A 23,251-nucleotide genomic window follows, 5' to 3' on the forward strand; every position below is an offset into this window, starting at 1 on the left:
TGCTGACATATGTAAGTGGAAATATATTATTATCATTACAAGATAATTCTAAGTAAATAAAATTTGAGGGAGGGAACACATTCAAAAATGCCTCTTGTTCTGTCCTATTCATTTCAAGAATCAAATATTGATAAGCAACATGGCTAGACCAGATGCTGTGTGAGGAGTACAATCTGAAAGTTGAAGTTAAGGTATAGGCAAACTATCATCTGAAAAAAATGATCCTTACCTGAATTTTTCTATAAGATTCAAGGTCAATAAACCTTAACACAATTCCTCTCATCCTAATGTCACGTTTCTTCCCAGTATCGACTTGAAGCTATTTGATGTAAGACCTTTTTGATTGGTAGCTCTGCTTTGCTTCTGAAGTATAACAATTTAATACCCTAAATAATCAGATCTGCCCTACTATTAAGCCTTATTTCATTTTGTATTCCCACTCTGATGATGTTTGAATCTTTAAAGATGAATGTCTTCTTCTCTCCCTTTCTTCTTTATCCTTCTACGCTTTAAATTAAATTCTGCTCTTAAGAGCCATGGAATATCCCCTTCTTGATGGATCTGGGCCAGAGTGATCATAACTCCTTCCACTGGAAAAGCTGAAATATCAGGATGTATCTCAGTGCAGATGACAACTGAGGTAGAGCTTTTATTACATAAGAGGAAGAGAAGATTATGTGAGGAACGCAGTTGAGCCAGTTTGGTTCCTCTTTGTACTCTCTTGCCCTGTTGTGACTGAATGTGCAGGGAAAGTGAAACTGGGTTGAGAAGAGCATGGCAATCAGGAGGATTCAGTTTTCATAAGGATGAGGCTGTCACAACCCTCAGGTAAGCTACCGAGTCCAACAAAGATGGTAGTGAGAGTGAGGGGAACATGGATTGGGTCGTTGAAGAGAGAAATGGTATCAGTTGCAGCCTGATACCAATTACAGTGGCAATGATTATAGTTTCTCCCACTAGCTTTTTTCCCCTAAGTTTCTTCTTTGGAAAAAAAGCTCATCAGAAATCCTGGCAGATCTGCTTTGGGAGGGATTTTGGTAGACATCGAGATGCATTGCCCTGATCCTCTTTCAAAAGGATTTTCTGCCTAGCTATGGATTGTGTAGTCCGAAGGCAGCTTCCATATCTCAGCTCTTTGAGGATCTGCCTGAGCTGAAGAGAGCTGTCTTCCTGAGCTCAAACCTTTCCTAGGAATGCTGGACCCAGTGATTCTGTGAAGTAGAAATATAAAGTTATAGCTATTGGGCCTGATGAACAATTCTTGTCCTAGAGCAGGTAAAGGTAAGTTTCCAAGGCTATCTTGGGTTCCTATCACTGTTCAACTTCTCTCAATTCCAATGCCTTCACTCCATAGGCACTGATACTTGATAAACATCAGTAGAGAAGATATCAGACTTTTTGATATAAAATAATAAAAAATTTAATTTCTACTGTTCCTATTACATTCCAGCTCTTATCTGATCTTAAGGCTAGTGTCTTCTAGTTGAGCTTAAAAAGAAGTATTCTTTCAAAAATTATCCTTTTTTTAGATTTACATAATCTATTTAGTAATATACTTCTCAAACAGTTTTTCTTATTTCTAAATTAATGATATTGGAATTTCATAGTAATACCATGTTTCCCCAAAAATAAGACCTAACCAGAAAATAAGCCCTAGCATGATTTTTCAGGAGGACATCCCCTGAACATAAGCCCTAATGTGTGTGTTGGAGCAAAACTTAATATAAGATCCGGTCTTATTTTTGGGAAAACACGGTAACTTTAAGATAATGTCTTTGTAAGAAGTGTGTTATTTTCCTACTACACTGTACCTTACACACTGCACATTTTACATATGTCACAGTGAACTGAAGTTATGATATAAGGAAGTGTTTTCTATTATCTGTATCAGTCAGCATATATTGCCTTTTCAAACATATATTTTGCCTCTTCAAATATAAGAGTAAATTTACTGACGATTGTGACCCTAAGTCTGATATATGTCAGTTCATTATAACTGTAATCTAGCTAATGAAAAGTAAAAAAAAAGCAAATCTAATATGGATAAACTTGCTTTTTATATTTTTTAATTGAGAAAAAATATATACATTACTAAGGGTAAGCTATCCCAGTGTGAAAGAATAAATGAATGAGTAAATGAATGCATAAAAAGCAAAATTCTCGTTTATAATGAGAAAAATCATGAATTAGCTCTGAAAAATTGTGGAATAACAATACATGGCCAAGGATGTATCTAGAGAATATTATGCTAAGTGAAATAAGTCAGATGGAGAAATACAAATACCACATGATCTCACTTATACGTGGACTCTAACGAGCAGAATAAATGAACAAACAAAACAGAAATATACTCAGAGATATAGGGAAAATTTAAAAAAAAACTGATGGTTGCTAGATGGGAGAGGGTGGAGATAGGGGAGAAGGTGAAGGGGTTAGAAAGTACAAATTAATAGTCATTATATAGTCATGGAGATATGAAATACAGTTTGGGGAATATAATCAATAATGTAAAGATTATGTATGGTGTCAGATGGGCACTGGACTTATTGGAGAGATGACTTCATACACTGTATACGTGTAGATGCCTGACCACTGTGCTATACACCTGAAGCTGAAGAATATTGAATGTCAACAATAATTATATATATATATATACACACACACATATATATACGTGTATATATATATATACGTGTATATATATATGTGTGTGTATATATATATATATATATATATACATATATATATACACGAGGTACCACTGCATATATATACACACACGTGTGTATATATATGCAGTGGTACCTCGGTTTTCAAATGTAATCCATGAGTTCTGAAGCGTTCGAAAACAGCTGACAGCTAGGCCTCAGGATCTTGCACTCAGTGGAAGCTTTGTGACATGTTCAACTTCTGAGTCGTGTTCGAAAACCAAAGCATTTATTTCCGGGTTTACGGTGTTCATAAACCAAAATGTTCGTCAACGGAGACATTCAAAAACCGAGGTACTTCTCTATATGTATTTCCCCACATACACACACCAGATGTAAAGTACAGCCTAGGGAATGTCATCAATAGCATTGTAACAGCTATATACAATGTCAGAGGGGTAGTAGATTGGGGGGGGTGCTTATCTCTCTGTGAGGGGTGTAAATATCTAACAATTACATTGTTTTGTACATCTGAAACTAAAACAATAAATAAATAAAACATGGCCAAACTTGAAGCATTATTATCTCCATCTACTTCCCAAACTACCCAGATTATTTAAAGTCAAAAATCCAGATTTTTATTATTTTATTTGTATGCATATTCAATATGTATCTCTAAAATATTACCATAAGTAAAGATTAATAAATAATCCACATAATCAAATACTCAGTCAGTGTTCAAATCTCCCTGATTGTCTCTTAAGTTTTACATTATTTGTTCAATTCAGGACTCAAATAAATGAACTCCATAAATTACACTTAAGACTCTTAATCTACAAGTTCCCTTTTTTATCTCTTTTATTTTTCCTTGCAATATATTTTTTGGAGAAATGAGGTCATTTGTTCTATAGAGTTTTACATAATTAGAATTTTGCTCACTGTATCCTCATGCTGTAGTTTTCATGTTCTTCTGACATGAATACTGCACTTGCAATTATATTGGGGAAGAATACTTCTTAGTTGATATGTACTTTCATCAGAAAGCACACCTTTTTGGGGAATGTTAACAGCCATTGGTAATGGCTAATATAATTCATTAATTCAATATGCATTGCAAACTGTGATATTCTAATTCAGTCATTTCTTCTTCATTTATTTGAAATAGTTCTATACTTTGCACAGCTATTTGATTGCCCTGCAGTACAATTTGTATAAAAGGGTAGAATAAATGCTAATTATTATATAGAGCAGTTTTCAAAATAATGAGTGTGCTCCCCTGTTATCTCCTATTAGTGACCAAAGGGAGGGGAGAATTTTGTGGTTTTCTTTATTATTATACTTATATATCATTGATTAAAATATATATGATATATTGCAATTCATTAGCATTGTAATACTGATGCTCATGATCAAGTAAACATATCTTTGGCAATCAGGAGTCATTTCAGATTGGCTCCTGCATTCATTTGACACAATCTTTGATGCTGGTAGTCTTTGAGATTTCTGTTGCTTTTTTGCTATGGCAAGATATTTCAGGCTCATATTTTCAGCTCCAGACCTCTAACTACTGACCCCTTTGGACTAAGTAAGTACCTGTATGCTTGTGAAAAAATCACACAGTTGATAAAAATTATAGAAGAATAAACTTCCTGAAATTACATGATAGGAGCTAAGTATCATAGTAGCTTGCCTGTTCATAGAAAAATAATTTATTTTCTCATTTGCTAAAGATTTTACCATCTCTGCTATTTTGTTTAATATACATACTCCTATGCATTTCCTTTTATCCTCTCTCTACCTCCCTCTTTCCCTCCCTCTCTCCTTTCCTTCCTTCCTCCCTCCCTTCCTTCCTTCTTTCTTTCCTTCTTTCCTTCTTCCTCCTACAGTGTTTTCCTTAACTCATTATTTCATCCAGACTTTATTTATATGCCAGGAGAGAAGGCTCCAAATTTACTCCCCCCACCCCATTTTCTAACACCATTTCTTGAATCATTTTTTATCTCCAGTGCTTTGAAATTATATCTTAATGTTATACTAATTATTTTTATAATCCTGTTGGTTTTAGAATTTTATATTCAATTATATTAAGCTATATTTCTTTTCTGATACTGTAACATCATTATCTTAATTTTCAGAAAATTTAATTATAGGTTAATATCACATAGTACAGCTTCTCATTGTTATTTTTAAATATTTTATCATCTACCATTGCTTATTTACCTTTCGAAAAGAAATTTAACATTATTTTGTCATGTCAATAAATTACTTTGATATTTTGATGAATATTATAAATCAGTTCAGTGATAAAATTAGGGGTGGAAATTATAAACCAATTCAGGGATAATTAGAATCCAAACAATTTGAAAGGTCTTCAACAATCAATATGATATATCTTTCCATTTATATAGATATAATTGGATGAGTTTTTAAAAAGTATTAAAAGTCTGTTTTTAGGAAATGTACATGTTCCTAATAATGATGAGAATTTATTTTCATTTTTTTCTAACAGTATATTGGAAGGTTATTTTTTGATATATTTATTTTATAAACAACTATGTTGCATTTGAATTGTCTTCAAAAGTACCTTTACTTTAGTTTGAATAGGACTTTATTGAAACACTCATAAAATCCAGGCATAAGCTAAAATAGTAATTTTCTGCTGCCTACTGAGTGCTCAGATTTGTCAGATTATAAGCAACTACACCTCCTTCCCAGCTGTGACCAAGGCTAAATAAGAAGATAGTTCCCTTATATTATTTGTATTGCCGCTCAATTTCTATTTTAACCCCATCTCCAACATTTACAGAGGAGCAGTTGTTTAAAATACAGGGGAGGAAGTATCCATTGATTTCTAAACTGTTGTTCATTGAACTATTAAATTAATAGGAATGAGTTGTCAGCATGTCAGGATTCCCAGTACATGGTCTATGCTTTAGTATTGGAGGAGACTTGTGATTCCAGATAGATGTGAAAGTATGTTAACCATGGCAAACCTCCCTGCCTGTTTTGAAATTTAATACTATTATATAGTGTACATGAATTGGCCAGTATGGAGTTTCTAAAATCATTAATTTTCAGTGAGATATATAGATGTGCAAAACAGGAAACCAATCAAATTGATTGCTAACATCTGTTACTTATTATAGATATTTTATTTTGTAAATTAAAAAAATATGTAACTATGAATGTGTATAGTATGCATTTTACAAATAACGTTTTCATGCCTTGCCTCTTTGGAATGTTAAGAAACAGGGCAGACATTTTCAACACTATTAATCACTTGTGTAGCACATATTTCTTGAACACATAATAGGTGCCATGCTGTAAAACTGAACTCGAAGTCTCAAGATAAAAGGCATAATTTTTGCTTCCCCGGAGTTTACAGTCTACTGGGAGAAATAGACAAGAAAACTGTTAAAGGTAACAGCGTGACAAATACTGTGAGAGAGGTAAACATGAAAGGATAAGGGCAAACACCTCACCCAGAGTGGAAGAACGAGGACTCCTACTTAAAGAAATGATAGATGAACCAGTCTCGGATATTGATTAGGAAAAAGCCAAGTGAAGAATGGAAGGCAAAGTGGATGGTTAAGCAGGAATAAAACCATTGCATCTTTCATAAGGGAGTGGTAAGTCAATGAAAGGGTTTAACCAGGGGAATGATATTATGACAATAGCATTTTAGATTGAGTATACTGGCTATTGTGTAGAAATTTGTAGTAAGAATGTTAAGAATATGAGTTTGTACTAAAGCAGTAACTGTGAGATTAAGGGAGGGGAATGAGCTCAGGGGATAATGAAGAATTAATGTTTATGACTCATTGGAGAACTGAATTTAGTGGTTAAGAATGTGTGAGAAATTTAAAGTGACTTATAGGTTGCGATTTTGGTATTTATTGAGGGATAGGGAAAATGAGTGAAATTTGGATCAATATTGGGTATGCCAAATTTAGGTTCTCTTTCTCTGAGAGCTTGTTGTAGTATGCAATGGAATGGTCCCGAAAGATGTTGACATCCTGGTCCTCCATAATCTGTGAATATGTTAAATTATAAAACAAAGGGCTTTGAACCTGCAGATGGAATTAAGGTTGCCTATCAATTGACCTCAAAATAGGCAGGTTATCCTTATCCTGAATTATTCAGATGGGCCCGATGTAAATGAATCTCTACAGGTGAAAGAGGAAGGCAGAAAAGTTGATCAGAGAGATGCAATGTGAGAAGCACTTGATTCCCTCCCTCCTCCCATTGCTGGCTTTGCGGATAGAAGAAGGGGTCCAAAAATCGAGGAATGCAAGAAACTAGAAAGTTTTTTGGAACACCCTTCAATTTATAGGCAGCAAGAAAACACTAATCTCAGTCCCGTAGCTGCAAGGAAATAAATTTGGCCAACAACCCAAAAGAGCAGTAAAGGGAGTCTCCCCAGAGCCTCCAAAAGGCACACAGCCACGCTAATACCTTGATTTCAGTCCAGTGAAATGCACACCTACCAGATTTTTGACCTTCAGAATTGTAAAACAGTACATGTGTTATATTAAGCCACTTTGTTGTAATTTAATAAGGCAATGTAGCAAATAAACACACCAGAAAATTTAACAAAAAGAAAAATCAAAATAAGATTTAATCATCTATGCATTCACTCTCACAATAGAACTATTTTCTTTTTGCATATCTCAAGTAATTCTTTCCAGTCGTTGTCCATACACTTTTTTCCCCCATGTATTTAAATATATACTTTAATCAAGATATATTTTGGGGAAGTACTAATGACTACATATAAAATATAATATATAAACTAATGTAAATGTCAATGGCCTGGATCTTCCTAGAGATGCAAGGTGCACACATGGTCAGTGTAGTCCCACTGGTATGACCCCTCAGAGGGTTCATCCAGCAAAGTGTTTTTTTTTTTTTTTTTTTCGGTTTGTTTGTGTATTAGTATTATGATTTTATTAAATTAACATTGTTAAGTAGAATCCTGGGGTGCCAAATGGTGAGCCCCTGTTGTTCAACAAAAGACTATAAGAGACACTGAGATATAGAAGTTTATCACTCACAGGTCCTGGAGGAAGTCCATGGCATGCCTCAAAGGGCCACATGGGGAGGTCAAGGCAAGGTGCAGGCAGAGAGAAGCACATACCTTTATTGGGGCTCACGGATATGATGCTTTGGGGTTCCCAGCCTAAGGCTGGATGGGTCAATTCAAGTCAAAATGTACAATGTTTTGCTAAGCTCCAAGGGGGTCTTATCCTAAGGGCAGAATAAGAGGAAGGCCCTGGGGCCACAGTTTATCACAAGGATTGTTAAAGAATTCATATCAGCAATTTACATTTACCTGTGCCTCTTGGGTTGTTATCTAGGGCATGGACTTAGGAGAGGGCTAGGGTCCCTTTAAGGGCCCCACAAGACGTTTGGCCAAATAAAATGGATGCTGAGGCAATGATACCATGGAATAGCTTAGCTCAACCCGTAATAGTTACTTTTATTTGTTTGCTTGTTTACAGGAAAATTTCCAGCAAAGGAAAAGGAGGAGAGTATTAGCAAATAGTAATGATAGGTACCATAAAATGATTGCTTATTGTAATCCAGGCATTGGGCTACGGCCTTTACATGAATTAGCTCATTTCTCCCTTCTAGTGTCCTTTAAGTTAGGTATTAATAACACCATTTTATATGTGATGAATCTGAGATTTAGTTAGATCAAGTACCTTGCCTACTTTCAGAGGCAGTATACAAACTCAAATCGACTCTTAGCTTCTTTGGGATTTGTTTAGCTTCCAAGTCTAGAATGACACTAAATTCAGAGCCAGGAAAGCCATTGTGAATACAGTGGTTCCATCTTTCTTTGTTAAGATTTTAGTTTTAACCCAAACATCATTGTATTTCCATGGAGGCCTTGAGTTGAAGCCACTGCTCTGAAAGAAGTCTTAACAACCACTCTGCTGAATCTCATCTGAGTCCTGGTTATTCACTATTGTAGTGCGGCCCTATACTGCAGTTTGTTCTCATTTTAATGGTAATTTCAATACCCTCCCATCTGAGATTACTGGAAATAGTAACATTTTCTATGTATATGCAATTGTGGTAAATAATTATTATAAATTGTGCCCATTTATTTTGAATTGTCGCTTTAATATTAATAATAAACATAACATATTTTCAGAAAACACTATTATTATTGGCAGAATGGCTCATTCTCTTTCAATTTCACTGTCTTTCTGGCCTCATTTTATTTTGCATCTTTTGAGGGAGCCTGACAAACAATGGGGCAGGAAGAAGAACTTCCAAATTCACTAAAGTGAAAAAAAAAATTAGTGTCCTTTAATAATTTTGTGGTCCTAAATACATATAATAATAATAATAATAATAATAAAAATCTACAGTTATGCATTGACTTTCTCAGGTCAACGATCCACTTGTTATATTTTAAACAAGATATGATCTAAGTAAAACCAGAGGTAGAACATTCTTATCTATTTCAATGACTTCATCAAATGGCAACTATAATAGTGGACGTGTGTCGTTTAAAAAAATCACTTTTGGAGTAAAGGAAAACGGTAGGGGGGAATGTTGACAAACATTTCAAATGCAGGAGGCTGATAAGTATTTGTAAAACAGAAACAAACCACTTCATTATCAGCAAAGTAGGTGAATGAATCCTGAGGGGCTATGAATAGCAAAACGAATTATTGTGACCTGCTAAAGCTAATGAATAAAATAAGAACATTGTAAAAATAGAATATAGTGAGACAGAGCCAGACTGAATATATTCCAAGGCAATTGCCAAGCCCTCAGGGGACTACAGATAGATTTTTTGATATTGTATACCCTAAATGGAAGAAGGTACCTAACTAAAAACATCCTTCCTTATCTTCTGTCCCAGGGACATAAATATTGCATATTGGGTTGCAATAGGTTTCTGAAACTTGAAAATCCAGGAATTACTAACAAATTATGCCTTTTCCACTTCACTGTTCACATGAAGCTATATTGCATAGAATTATTTAAGTAAAATGATACAAGAGGTTAAATAGGCTGATAAGTCAGAAAAAAGAAAAGGGGGGGTTGAGGATATCTTGTGAAAGATTCCACACCTAGACATATATTGAAAACACCTGAAAAATGTAAAAATTCAGATTCCTAGATTTCATTATCGATCTGTTGAGTCTGAGTATTCTGATATGGGTCTTTGCAATATTTATACAATTTTCCAAGTGATTCTGATTTTCTAGCCCATTTTCGGTTTACTTGTAGGACACCTTGGATAAATGAGAACCTATTGTTTTAAAAGCAGGGAAAGAATATTAATAATTCCCTTCAGTCAGCATTTTAAAAATTAATGCTGGCACATGTATATATTCTAATGTGCATTTTTATAAGGAAAATAAACTGTTTTTTCTGCTCTTAAGAGCTGTGGAAAATAATTTATTACAATGTTCATTTTAATATCTTTCAGAGACTTATTTTAAGTCTATTGTTTTCCCACCCTAAAAAAATCTAATTATTTTAACCTTCCCATTTGGAAGATCCTCCAAGGCATATTTTTTACTCACCTTAGAATGTTATTCATAAAGCAAAAATGCATGTTGATTTTCTAGTTGAACAATTAACATTTTGATATACAGTTTTATGTTCAGATGTTTCAATTTAGGCCTATTTTATAGGTATTAATAATATTAACAACAGGATTCTATAAAAGTCATACCACCAATATTCAAAGTGTTATCATGCATTTTGTAGGAAGAAAAATGAGATTGATTCTGACAGAGTTAGAACCCACCTGTGAGGGTTCTTGGGAAGTTATGGAACTATAATTGGAAATATTTTCAACTTCTTTGGCGTATGGATACACTAAAGTATCTGTATACTAAGGAACCAACATTTTGCTAAAGAAGAAGCTTATTGGGAACTCTATATAGTAGAAAAAAAAGCTGTGTTTAAAAAAAATGTGTGTACTATTTGGAGAATACAGATTCAGGTTTTCTGCTTCTAGTCTTTCATTGTCTTTGAACATTTTTATTACTCTTTGTATGTATGTAATTCTATCTCGTCTGGCAGAGGTTCCACTGTCTTCTTTACACCCCGCGGAAAAACTAGTTTTTCTTCTATCTACATATTTGTATCAATATTCCGGATCTATAAATATTTCTGTTTTCTTGGATTCTTTGAAGAAGTTATATTAATAACATCTGTCTGGTTCCCACATGAGTTCAATACAGTTGTTAACGTGTGTTCTTTTATATATGTGATGGTTATAATTTTGCCTTTTCCCGAAAATTATCTCTTAACAGATATTATCTAGTATAAACTGTGTACATTTGAAGTTTCACTGACACTAATTAGATAACCCAGTGTCAAATATCTGAAGGCTTTACTGTCTAACTTTTGGAGGCCAAGTTATCATAAATACCATACTGCATACTTGATTTTAGTTTTATAAGAGGACGAAAAGAAACTTGAATTACAAATGGCAGACAGGGCATTTATAATTAGGCTTTGATGCAAGTAAATTAACTACTTAGGAATGTTATTTAGTCATGAAGTTCATCGGGATTATCCTTTATTTCAGTTTTACCCTTTGATGTTCCTTTTCCCATAAGGTTTGTTCCAAACCTTCAGCCCTCCCTTTAAGCCCTAAACTCCAATTCGTCTTTCATGCTCAGCAAAGAATTTACTTCTCTCTTTACGAAGAAACCCAATGCTATTAGCTGTATGATTTTGAATAATCATAACAGCCAGAAGAATAAGATTTGTTATTCATATGTAGATAAAGAATTGGAAATTTGGAGATGTTAAATGATCCAAAGCCTGTGGAATTTCCATCACAGCCTCCCTGGGCAACAGCTTGTCTCCTCTGTGTGATAATTTACAAGGGTTGCCTTAAAAAAAGACTGGAGACAGAGTGGTGAAATAACAGAAATTTATTTCCTCACAGCTCTGGAGGCCGGAAATCCAAGATCAAATTATTGGCAGGTTTGGTTTCTCCTCATGCCTTTCTTCTTGGCTTGTAGGTGGTTACTTTCTCACTGTGTCTTCACATGGCCTTTTTTTGTGTTCATGTGGATCCCTGGTATCTCTCCTGTGTCCTAATCTCCTCTTTCTATAACATCAGTCATAACAGATTAGGACATACCCTAACAACCTCATGTGAATTTAGTAATCTCTTTCAGGGCCCTATGTCCAAATATAGTCATATTCTGAGGTACTCTGGTTAGGACCTCAACATGTAAATTTCAATGATGAGGCCCTACCATTTCAACCTGCCACAATTAGAGTTCCCTTCTCTATATTCCAGTTAAAAGCAAACAGTAAATTTGTTTCTGTATGTAACACCCACATGAAACTGCTTAGTTGGGCCTCATCTCATCAATGAGGTTTTTATTTAATACTGTTTATTTTGAAATCATTTTACACTTACAAGAGAGTTGCAAAAGTAGTACAGAGGCTTCTCTTATACCTCTTACCCAGCTTTGGTATGATGGACGTTTTATATATACATAGTATAATTAAACAAAGAAATTAACATTGTCACAATACTATTAACTAATTTATAAACTTTATTCACATTTCATGTGTTTTTCCACAAATGTCTCTTTCTATTCCAGGATATAAACCAGGATACCACACGTCACCATGTTTCCTTAGTCTCCTCCAATTTGTGACAATATATTAATCTTTCCTTGTCCTTCATGTACTTAACAATTTTTAATATTTCAAAAGAGTTAATTTGTAAAATATCCCTCAGATTGAGCTTGTCTGTTGTTTTTCTTATTGCCTGATTGAAGTCATGCATTATGGCAAGAACACCACAGAAATGATAGTTGCTTTTCATTGTGTCATAGCAGGGAGTGCATGATATCAATCGGAGGTCTGACAATTAAGCTCCTGAGCTTGTTGAGACTATGTTGCTAAACATTTTTAATATCAGAGGGATTATTCATTATGAATTTGTCCCAACTGGACAAACATTTAACCAAGTTTACTGTTTAGAAGTGCTGAAAAACCTGCATGAAAAAGTTGGATGACCTGAACTTTTTGCCAGCAATTCATGGCTCTTGCATCATGATAATGTGCCAGCTTACACGGCACTGTCTGTGAGGGAGTTTTTAGCCAGTCAACAATAACAGTATTGGAACACTCTCCCTACTCACCTGATCTAGACCCCAGTGACCTCTTTCTTTACCGGAAGAAAAAGGAAATATTGAAAGGAAGACATTTTGATGACACTCAGGACATCAAGGGTAACACGACGACAGCTCTGATGGCCATTCCAGAAAGAGTTCCAAAATTACTTTAAAGGGTGGACTAGGTGCCGGCATCAGTGCATAGCTTCCCAAGGGGAATATTTGGAAGGTGACCATAGTGATATTCAGCAATGAGGTATGTAGCACTTTCAGACGAGTTCACAAACTTAATTGTCCAACCTCATATGTGTCATTACTGGTAATGTTAGCCTTGATCATTTGATATATTAAGTTTATCAGGCTGCCATAACAAACTACTACAAACTTGGTGGCTTAAAACAACAGAAATTGATTCTCCCAGTTCTCAAGTCCAGAAGTTCAAAAATCAAGGTGTTAGCTGTGTTCCTTCCTTTTGGAGGCCCTGCAGGAGAGTGTTCCATGTCTTTTCCAGCTTCTGGTGAGAGCTAGCAAACCTTGGTGTTTCTTGGCTTGTAGATGCCTCACTCTTGTCTCCACCTGGCCTTCCTCTGTAGGTGGCTTTCATTTCTGCCTTATTTTAAGGATACCGTTAATTGAATTTAGGGTCCACGCTAACTCCAGGATGATCTCATTTCAAAATATTTAATTCAATCTGTAAAGCCCTATTTTAAAATAAGGTAACATTCAACAATACCTGAAGTTAGGACTTGGACATGTTTTAAGGGGGAACAAATGTCAACTTACAGTTATCATTTTTTCCTTTGCAATTAATAAGCTTCTTGAGGGAGTTATTTTGAGACTATGTTACTATAGTCATTCTCCGCTTAATGACAGGGATACATTCTGAGAAATGCAATCTTGGGTGATTTCATCCTCGTGCAAGCATCACAGAATCACAGAGTGCACTTACACAAACCTAGATGGTACAACCTACTAATGTAATTGTATGTGCTATACTTTTTTTATGATGGCAGCACAGTTGGTTTGTTTATACCTACATAATCCCAAACACAGGAGTAATGCCTTGCTCTAAGACAGGCGTTACCATGGCTACAATGTCACTAGGCTATTGGAATTTTTCAGCTCCATTGTAATCTTATGGGACCACTGTCAGGTATGAAGTCCATTGTTGACTGAAATGTTGTTATGTGGCACAGGAATGTATCTTGTTTCTCCACAAACTTGCACACACTAATTTTACCAGCCAGCTGTTGATCTTGCCTAAGACAGCTATTACTAATGGTGTTCTAATGCTCATTTTTTATGTCTCTCCTTTTGTCTACACTAATTAGAATCCTTTTGTAAGAAAAAGCTCTATCTATCAATCAGTATTGTGGTTGCCAGACTTTACAAAGAAAAAATATATGATGACATCCAATTAAATTTTAATTTCAGCTAAGCAATGGATAGATTTTTAGAGTATGTCCCATGCATATCTGAAACATACTTACATAAAAATTATTTCCTGTTTATCTTAAATTTAAATTTAATAGGGTGTATGTATTTTATCTGACAACTCCTTTTGACATAGCCAGATAGGTATATATTTTATTATATGGGTCATAATCCAATGCTATCAGTATTTATTTTGTTACTCAAATTTTTCCAGCTTTGGCCATTGGAAGTTCTTTCATATTGATTTCTGCACCCTTTCAGCATGTCCCTGTTTTTTTGTGTTTTTTTTTTGTTTTGTTGTTTTTGTTGTTCTTTTTGTTGTTGTTATTGTTTTTGTCTTCACTTTTATTATTTTCTGGCATCACAAAATAATCTAGGCTTAGCTTATACTTTCAGAGTCCTAATTCTTTTTACTGAAAAATGGTATCTAGCAACCGAGATCTGAGCTGAAGATGCATTCATTACTATTGGGATGTCATTGCTTTGAGGACCTCTGAGCCAACATATTGACCCATGTATAGACACACACATTTAGATTTATTCCTGACCTATCCATCTGTAGGCAGACTAATGACCTATCCATCTGTAGGCAGAATAATGGCTCACTAAAGAAGTCCATGTCCTAATACCCAGAACCTATGAATATGTTACCTTATATGGCAAAAAAGACTTTGCAGATGTAATTAAGTTCAGGATCTTGAGATAGGGAGATTATCTGGGTGGGCCCAATGTAATCACAAGGGTTCTTAGAAATGAAAGAAGGGGTCAAAAAAAAAATCAGAATCAGAGAGAAATTTGGAGATGCTATGCTGCTGGTTTTGAAGATGGGAAAAGAAAGCCACACATCTAGGAGTATGGACAGCCTCTAGAAGATGGACAAAACAAGGAAATAGATTTTCCCAAGAGCTTCCAGAGGGGGTGTAGCACTGACAGCATCTTGATTTTAGTTCAATGCACCCCCTTTTGGACTTACGACCTCCAGAACTGTAAAATAATAAATCTTTGTTGTTTTGAGCCACTAAGTTTGTGGTAATTTGTTACAGCAGTAATAGGATATTAGTACACTATTTATATCAATATTTAAAAACCATGACTTCATACTGATGCCTCCAATTCCAATCCAACAACAAAGGGTTTATTTTTGCCTTCCCCCTTTCCTTATTTGTAATATTTTTCTCCAACAACAAGGAACTATCTATTGTTTTCTACAACCCATTCACTTATATGTTCAACCGTAGTATACACGTAAATTAGTTTCAGAATTTTTAACCTATACTTTGTAAGAAGCACATTCAATAACTAGGGTACTGCATTTATATATAGTTTCTTGTGTATTTAGCCTATTTAACATCCAGTCAAAATACTGTTTTCCCAAGGAAACTCATTTTCTTTTTCACCTCATTCAGTTGATTATATTATTTATTTACATGTTGTTATTCAATTAGTTTTTTTACTATTATTTATATATTATTTTTATACTATCATTTATATGTTATTTATTATTTATTTATTTTAGCTTCCACCTTCAATGTTGGTTGATATGTTATTAAAGTTACATACAGGAAAATTAATTATTTATAGTGTACCATTCTATAGGTTTTTATAAATGGATAGGATCATGTATCCTCCAACACAGATGTAATGCATAACAGCCTCATAAACTCATGTCCTCATCCTGTGGTTCTTTCCATGTCCTACGTTGTATGACTGGGAAACATGCATTTGTTTTCCTTCCCTGTAATTTTACCTTTTCCAAAATGTACTGTAAATTAAATTATCAATATGTACCTTTTTCAGGTCTGGCGTCTTCAGATTAGTAAAAGCATTTAGTAAAATTAGTAAAAGCAAATTAGTAAAAGCATTAGTAAAATTCACTCATGTTATTGACGGAATCAATAGTTCATTGCTTTTCATTGCTGATAGTATTACAGAATATGTATGTACCAGATTTTATCTATTCACCTGTTAAAAAATATGGGTTGTTTCCAATTTTGAGGAGTTATGCCATAGGGTTTTCAATATATCTTTTAATTAATGTCTTTCAAGTAATAGTTTTCATTTGTAATAAAAGGATCTAATGACACTATATTCCCAGTTCTTTCTTCCTGTCCACTGCTCTACTTTTTCATATAGTTTGCTTTTACTTCAGCTGTTACAACATAATATGGCAATACTAATTATGCTTTAGACAGTCACTTCACTTTTAGAGCAGTTAAAGATAAGAGAAAATAAAAATAAATGTGACTTATCTTAACTTTATTGGATTTCCAGTCCTGCTTATGTATTTGTATAGATTCCATTTGTCTGGTATCATACCCCTTCTGTCTGAAGAATTAACTTTAACATTCATTGTAAATTAGGTGGGAGAAGTTTCCTAGCTCACCTAAACATATGATTCATACATGAGATCCTGAGATTTTTTTTAAGGGAGGGAAAGAAAAACAGAGGAATAATGAAGGAAAAAGAGCTTATCCCAACTTAATTTATCTGGGATCTAAAGTGTGATATATTTAATGTGAAATGCTTTATTTGTTGTAACAACGTGCTATAAAAATATTCAGTATATTTGGTTTTATAAAGTTAATCCATGATATCTTACATATTATAGTTGTATCATATCCTCCCACAAAGAAATATTTCATATTTAATACATGGTACGTAAAAATATGTATAGCATGAAACCATGTGTATATGAAAATATACCTGATATGCATCAATATGTAAAGGTACATACAAAAGTATTTACTAGGATTATTTTAAACATATAAATGAGATTGAGGGTTGAAAGCAAAGTTTTACTTATAATCTTTATTTCTGTTTTCTTTGATTTTTACTATTAACATGTATTGATTGTATAAGTTCTTTCAAAGTAGAAAAAAATATTTTCAAAAATTAACATATCCTACTAGTTTAAAACTAGTGTCTTAAAAACACAGCCAACTATTTTCTCTCCAATGTATAAGCAATGTTTCAGGAAAATTACAGAATTTCTAAAATCTAAGACATCTAAAATGGACATTTTCTAAATCTAGGAACTTTGGCAATTGTAGGCTCTATTTCTCTTATTTTTAATTGTGGTTTTTAAGTAACAATAATTCAAATTTATTTTTAGTCATTTCAAACCATCAGCCCATAAAGTATTATTCTATATTTACTGACTCAGACAAAATAATGATGAAACCGAAAGTCAGTTACTGCTACTAATTAAACAATTACAAATAATATGTTTCCTTAAAAATAAGGAAATCAGCATACATTTCTTTTCCTGTTTTGTCTAATTCTGCATTGCAGAGTTTTAAAATTTGCCCCTGAATCTTCCTTGTCCATCTGGAACCATCTTTGAATACTCTATCATTGCTGTGCCACACTCTAATGATTTAGTGGACTTATAAATCATTAGAAACACCAATCTGGCTGATGATGCATTTGAGTAATACATCATTGGAAAAAGGTGCTTAGGTGATATATTACTCCAAAGATGGCGCTGTGTAGAATTGCATCCAGGAACACTTCTGTTAGTGCACAGAGTGCTCGCTTTGGAGAGGTGTTCATTTAGAAATACATTCACTGTCTTTTGGCTAAGGTTTAATCCATCATTAAATATCTTGTGACAAGACTTCCACTATAACTATTTGTTCCTAAAAGTAGACATTCACAAGAAAAATATCATGTTTTTGAGGGAAAATTACTGTCTCTCTTCATCAAGAAATGTATTGACACGATATTTTGGACTTCTATTGAATATTAATTTTCTACTTCTCTTAATATTAATATGTAAGACCATATAATACAGAGATATTTTTCATCGTCAATATTAATCATCATTTTGCATATTCTAAAATAGTAATACTTGAATAATGTGACTCCGGAGACACATCTACAATCACTATTAACCAGAGCCATATGACTCCTGTGTGAACTGTAAGGTGTTTAAAATAGTATAATTTTAAAATAAGCTCTCAGGGACCTGTGGATTAAATTTGAGTCCTATATAGTTTGAAAGTCATACCTTATCAATCTTCTAATATTGAGTTATAATCAAGTATTATTCTACATTTTTGATTTTCTCTTTGTTGAAATAGTGTATAATTTTTCTGATACTGATTCATGAGTAATAGGTCTGGACTCTAAAATTGAATAAACAAGGTTATTTATTTATTTTTTTAATGAAAAAAAAAGCAATCTGGTAAGTGAAAAGAGCACACATATGCACTTTTAGTATTAATGTAAATGCTACAACCATAACCTTATACGAAAGTGTTACTTTATGATGGGAAAATGTGAAAAATAATATAATGGAACCACTTCAAAATGGAGTCAGAGCCGCCAGCCCAGAGGAATTGCCCTGCATGTCTTACTCCTCAAACATTTATATTGTTTGAACTTGGAAAAATTAACTGGGCCAAAGCAACATTATATTCCAAACAATTGTTTGCAAAGGTAACAGGAAGCAGATATCCTGACTACTGGACTGAAAAGTGAAGACATTCTTTAGAGTTACACCACCATGTATAGCTAGAGAATAACAGCATATTTGCATCTGTAGAAATTTCTTCCATGGCTTGTTAACATCAATAGAAATTCCTTCCTTATATTCATGTAATTATTGTCCTTTCCTTTTTCATAAATATCCCTTGCCTTCGCCTCCTAATCAGAGCACTATTGGGGTTTCTGCCTGAATCAGTGCTTCCCAGAATTGCAATTCTTATATTTTTTCCCCAAATAAACACTGCCTCACACTTTTGCCTTTGGTTTTTAGGTTATCAAAAGAAACTTATTATGAATTTTGCAAAGTTTTCATCTCTGAGGATGTGGATATACACTTGGGTTTATCAATCACCATTCTATAGCATCCCATTGCCTTGGAGCTCAGAAACATATTGATCCTCTGATCCCAAAGAAAGAAGAATTTTCTTTTGTTATCTCCCTCCCCTCTCCCCCAACATACCCTGCTCTTTCCCTGCCCAATCCAAGACTCATTAATTTCTGTGCTAAACTGGTGGGCAGAAATCCTATCCATTCTTTTCAGGATAAATATTGCCTTCTACTCAAAAGGCATGTCTTACCTCTTGACCCATCATGGACAATTAGAGAGTACGATTTTAAAGAGTATGAGTATGGCGTGTGATATCTCTTCTTATGTTCACCCACAGTCATGGTCCATGTCCTTGGCAGTTATTTCTTCTATGTGAGAGGGGCAGAAGATCAGTCTGACCCATCCTGCCTGCAATAGTCTATCACAATCTTCTGTCAGTAAATATCTCATTCTTGAAAAATAAGCAAAAAAATTCAGGCATAAAACAGCTCAAATCCATATTAACAATAATAACACTGAGTATTTGTTTTATGTAAAATCTAAGGAGTCTTAATTATTTGATAAATTTTCACCTATTTTCATTACCAAGCAGAGACATAATTATTTACATATTCTTCATTTGATTGACTTTCAAACGACTCAAATCCTTTCCAATGACAATAGAGGTTATTTACTTTAAACCTGCTTGATTAAATTACCTGATAAAGTGATTCTCCCATATGAAGAAACCTGTTAGGTAAATTCCAATCTTCTTTTTAGATGGTAGAAAATGCTTATGACTTTGAAATTGGCAGTGTCTCCTGCCAGGAACCACAGGATGTCTCATTATACAAGCTTCAGGAAATAAATTTTGACTTTTTTTTTTTTTTAAGCTTAAGAATGTTTTTTATCCGCAGGCACAATAATTCCTCTTTAAAGAATACTAAACAAATAATCCAAAATACAGGAAAAGCTACCCTTCAATATAGCCATTGAACTATTCTTGGCAATAATAAAATGATAGGAACAATCTAAGCTCTCGAAATACGGGACTAAATACATATCCCATGGAATATCTTTACAGCTAATGTTTTCTAAGTAGAATATGTACTGGTTTTCAACATCAAAATTTTATGTAATATACTTTTCTTTCATTATAATGTTTTTAGTCATTGTTTATAGAGGAGAAATTTATATTTGTATCTCGAAAACACAATGAAATATTTTTAACCAAATGGTATTGGTATAAATCTTGGTACGTTTCAAATACATCAGTATCATGGTAAAACATTTTGAAAAGCATGCTGAGTACAACAAAGGGCAGGCGTTTTGTGGATGAAGCTGGCCAGAGAGACATTGTAGAGTTACAGCCAGCGTGTGCCGCCACGATGGACTTTTCCTTCAAAAATAGCTGAACGTTGCTTTGGAACCAAAGAAGCTTATAACTGCACAATAGTCCCCTATTATCCATGGTTTTACTTTCCCAGTTTTCAATTACCCATGGTCAACCATGGTCTGAAAAGATATGAAAAATTCCAGAAATAAATAATTCAAAATTTTTAAAATGCTGGCCATTCTGAGTAGAGTGATGAAATCTCAAGCTGGCCCACCCAGAACATGAATCACCCCTATGTCCAGCGTCTCCACTCTGCATACTCTCCCTGCCCATTAGTTACGTAGTAGCCTTCTTGGTTTATCAGATCAACTGTCATGGTATCACAGTGCTTGTGTTCAAGTAACTCTTATTTCACTTACTAATGACCCCAAAGCCAGTCATATAACTTATATTACAGTACATTGTAATAATTGTTCTGTTTTATTATTAGTTATTGTTAATTTCTTACACTGCCTAATTTATAAATTAAACTTTATCATAGTTATATATGTATAGGAATAAAACATAATATATATATATAACTTGGTACTATCCACAGTTTCAGGCATCCACTGGGGGTATCCTTTTTGGATAAGGGGAACTACTATAATTCACATGTTGATATTTTCTTCAGATGACTTTATTTTTGAAGTAAAAAATGTTACAGCTATTGCTAAGCTCCTACTCCCTCCTTATATTTGCCCCTCATTTCTTTCCCAGAGGTAACAAGTATTATGAAGTTGGTGTCTTATACATCTATAGTTACATTTTATACACATACCCACATATAATTATTAACATTTTGTGTAAATTAAATTATAAAATTTTATTATATGTATCTCCTAATTTGTTCTTTTCACTCAAAATTACAAATTATGTTTTTGCAATATCTCCATGTTGTTACATATAGAACTAGTTCATTCATTTTAACTAGTTTATTTTATTCTATTCTGAGAGTAAACCATTTGCCTGTTTATGAATTATTAGTTTTCAGTTTTAAACACTTAAAAACATTTGAATATTACAATAAGTATCTTTGTACATGTCCCTCCTTCTATGATACATCCTCATATGTAGAGTAGTTGGGTTTTAAAAAGTAACACATCAACTTGACTAGTTATTGACAAATTACTCTTCAAAAGTGGTTGTACTGATAAACACAAGATCCTATTCCCCTACAACCTGGGAAGCATTTGGTATTATCAATGGTTTAAAAATTTTAATCTAATGTCTGTGAAATGTAGGTCACTATTATTTAATTTGCATCTCCTTGATTATCAGTGATTCTGGTGAATACATTTTATTTGCATAATTAAAATATAGTTAGTATATACACCATATGGATATGTACAATACCATATATAATCTGTCTTTTTCATTTAACTTAATAAAGAATGTTTTCATGTTACTAAAAACTTTAAAAATAAAATTTAATAAATTGATTTATTCCATCCTCTGTCTATAACAACTTTTAATTTAGTTAACCATTATTCAATTTGGAAATTCCTTAGTTTCACTATGGCCAAAGAAATGGTTTAAATATGCTGATTCTTCTTCCAGGAAGATGGAATAGCCCTATTTTCCTCTATGTGTCCTACTAAGTACATCTAAAATCTTGGCCATTATATATAAAACAAACTTAGAAGAACTGTGAGGGGCAGAGAGGAGAGAACAACTGTCTAGGGTACTGAGGACCCAAAGGATGACATAGTGGTAGGTTCCTGGATTTTCTTTTTGCCTAATGTATCTCAGACTTGGAGTTGAAGAACCTGACTACGTGGAACCCACATAAACATAAAAATACACACAAAAAACAACAAAGTCCTGCTGTCTAGCCGAAGGACTAGGAATGGAGCAGTCTAGCAGCCATACAGAAACTTGTAAAAAATAACCACACTATTCCAGATTTCAGAAGGTAGACTCTACCAAGCCAGGGAATATGAGGCATCCCAACACTGCTGGTGTGGCATAAAAGTAGGGAGCTGGGACTTGAATTACCCCTCCCTCTGTGGTGTCATGGAGATCACACAGGTTGTCTTGAGTTTCCAGCACTACCCAGCAGGGAAATGCTGCTGATTTTGAAGTTTATGTTGATAAAGTGGTGTATAGTACTTTCTAAAAGTACTTTATTCTCAGTTTTATTTCAAAGCTTTAAGATGTATTTCCTCTCATTTAAATTATTTATATTTTTGAATGCTTTGAAGATGTTGAATTTTTTCAAAATAATTAGTTTATGCTTCCAGTTATCATATCTAATTACCATGAGTTACTGTACTGCATTTGTTTGCTAGTAAATTTTAATATTTAATATTTAATTCATAATCAATTTATAAATGAATAGTTGATATAGTCCATATGTAATATGCAATGCAAATATGTAAAATATACAATTATATATAATTATTTATAATTTAATAAATTGTACACTTAGTTTTTATAAAGATAACATATTTCATTTATAAATTGCATGCTACTTATATATTATATAAACATTTTTCTCAAAATTTAATACTCAATAATTATTTATTAGTTGAATAAGAATCAAGAAGTTATCTTTGAGTATCATTTAATGTGTCATTTATTTGAGTATCATTTAATAAATGTCATAACTTTTGATACTCTGAGTAAAGTTTCTTGATTCCATGACTTTCTCTTTGACACTGTAGTTGCTTGAGAATTTCTTTTACCATTCAGCTGGTGTGACTTTGTTTACTTCTCTTATTAATTTCCACTTTGTGGTTTGGGAGTCTCTTCTTTTTTAAGAATTGGTGGTGGTTCCCTTAATGGCACAGTATATTATCATATTTTCAAAATATCCCATGCCTGCTTCAAATGTGTATGTATAAATACATATACAAGCTTAGATAGATATGAAAAA

General features: G+C 33.5%; 1 long non-coding RNA gene across 2 annotated transcripts in view; it reads left to right on the forward strand.

Moving 5' to 3' along the window:
* The first annotated feature begins 718 nt into the window (after positions 1–718).
* LOC117012506 (uncharacterized) overlaps positions 719–23,251 on the forward strand; it is a 76,961-nt gene continuing 54,428 nt past the window's right edge. The window contains exon 1 of one of the 2 annotated variants that reach the window (XR_004421179.1): positions 719–828. This is a non-coding gene — a long non-coding RNA (uncharacterized LOC117012506). The remainder of the gene's footprint in view (positions 829–23,251) is intronic. The other variant, XR_004421178.1, reaches the window with a different exon arrangement.

This window comes from Rhinolophus ferrumequinum, chromosome 20 (assembly GCF_004115265.2).
Source record: "Rhinolophus ferrumequinum isolate MPI-CBG mRhiFer1 chromosome 20, mRhiFer1_v1.p, whole genome shotgun sequence".
Taxonomy (NCBI): Eukaryota; Metazoa; Chordata; class Mammalia; order Chiroptera; family Rhinolophidae; genus Rhinolophus; species Rhinolophus ferrumequinum.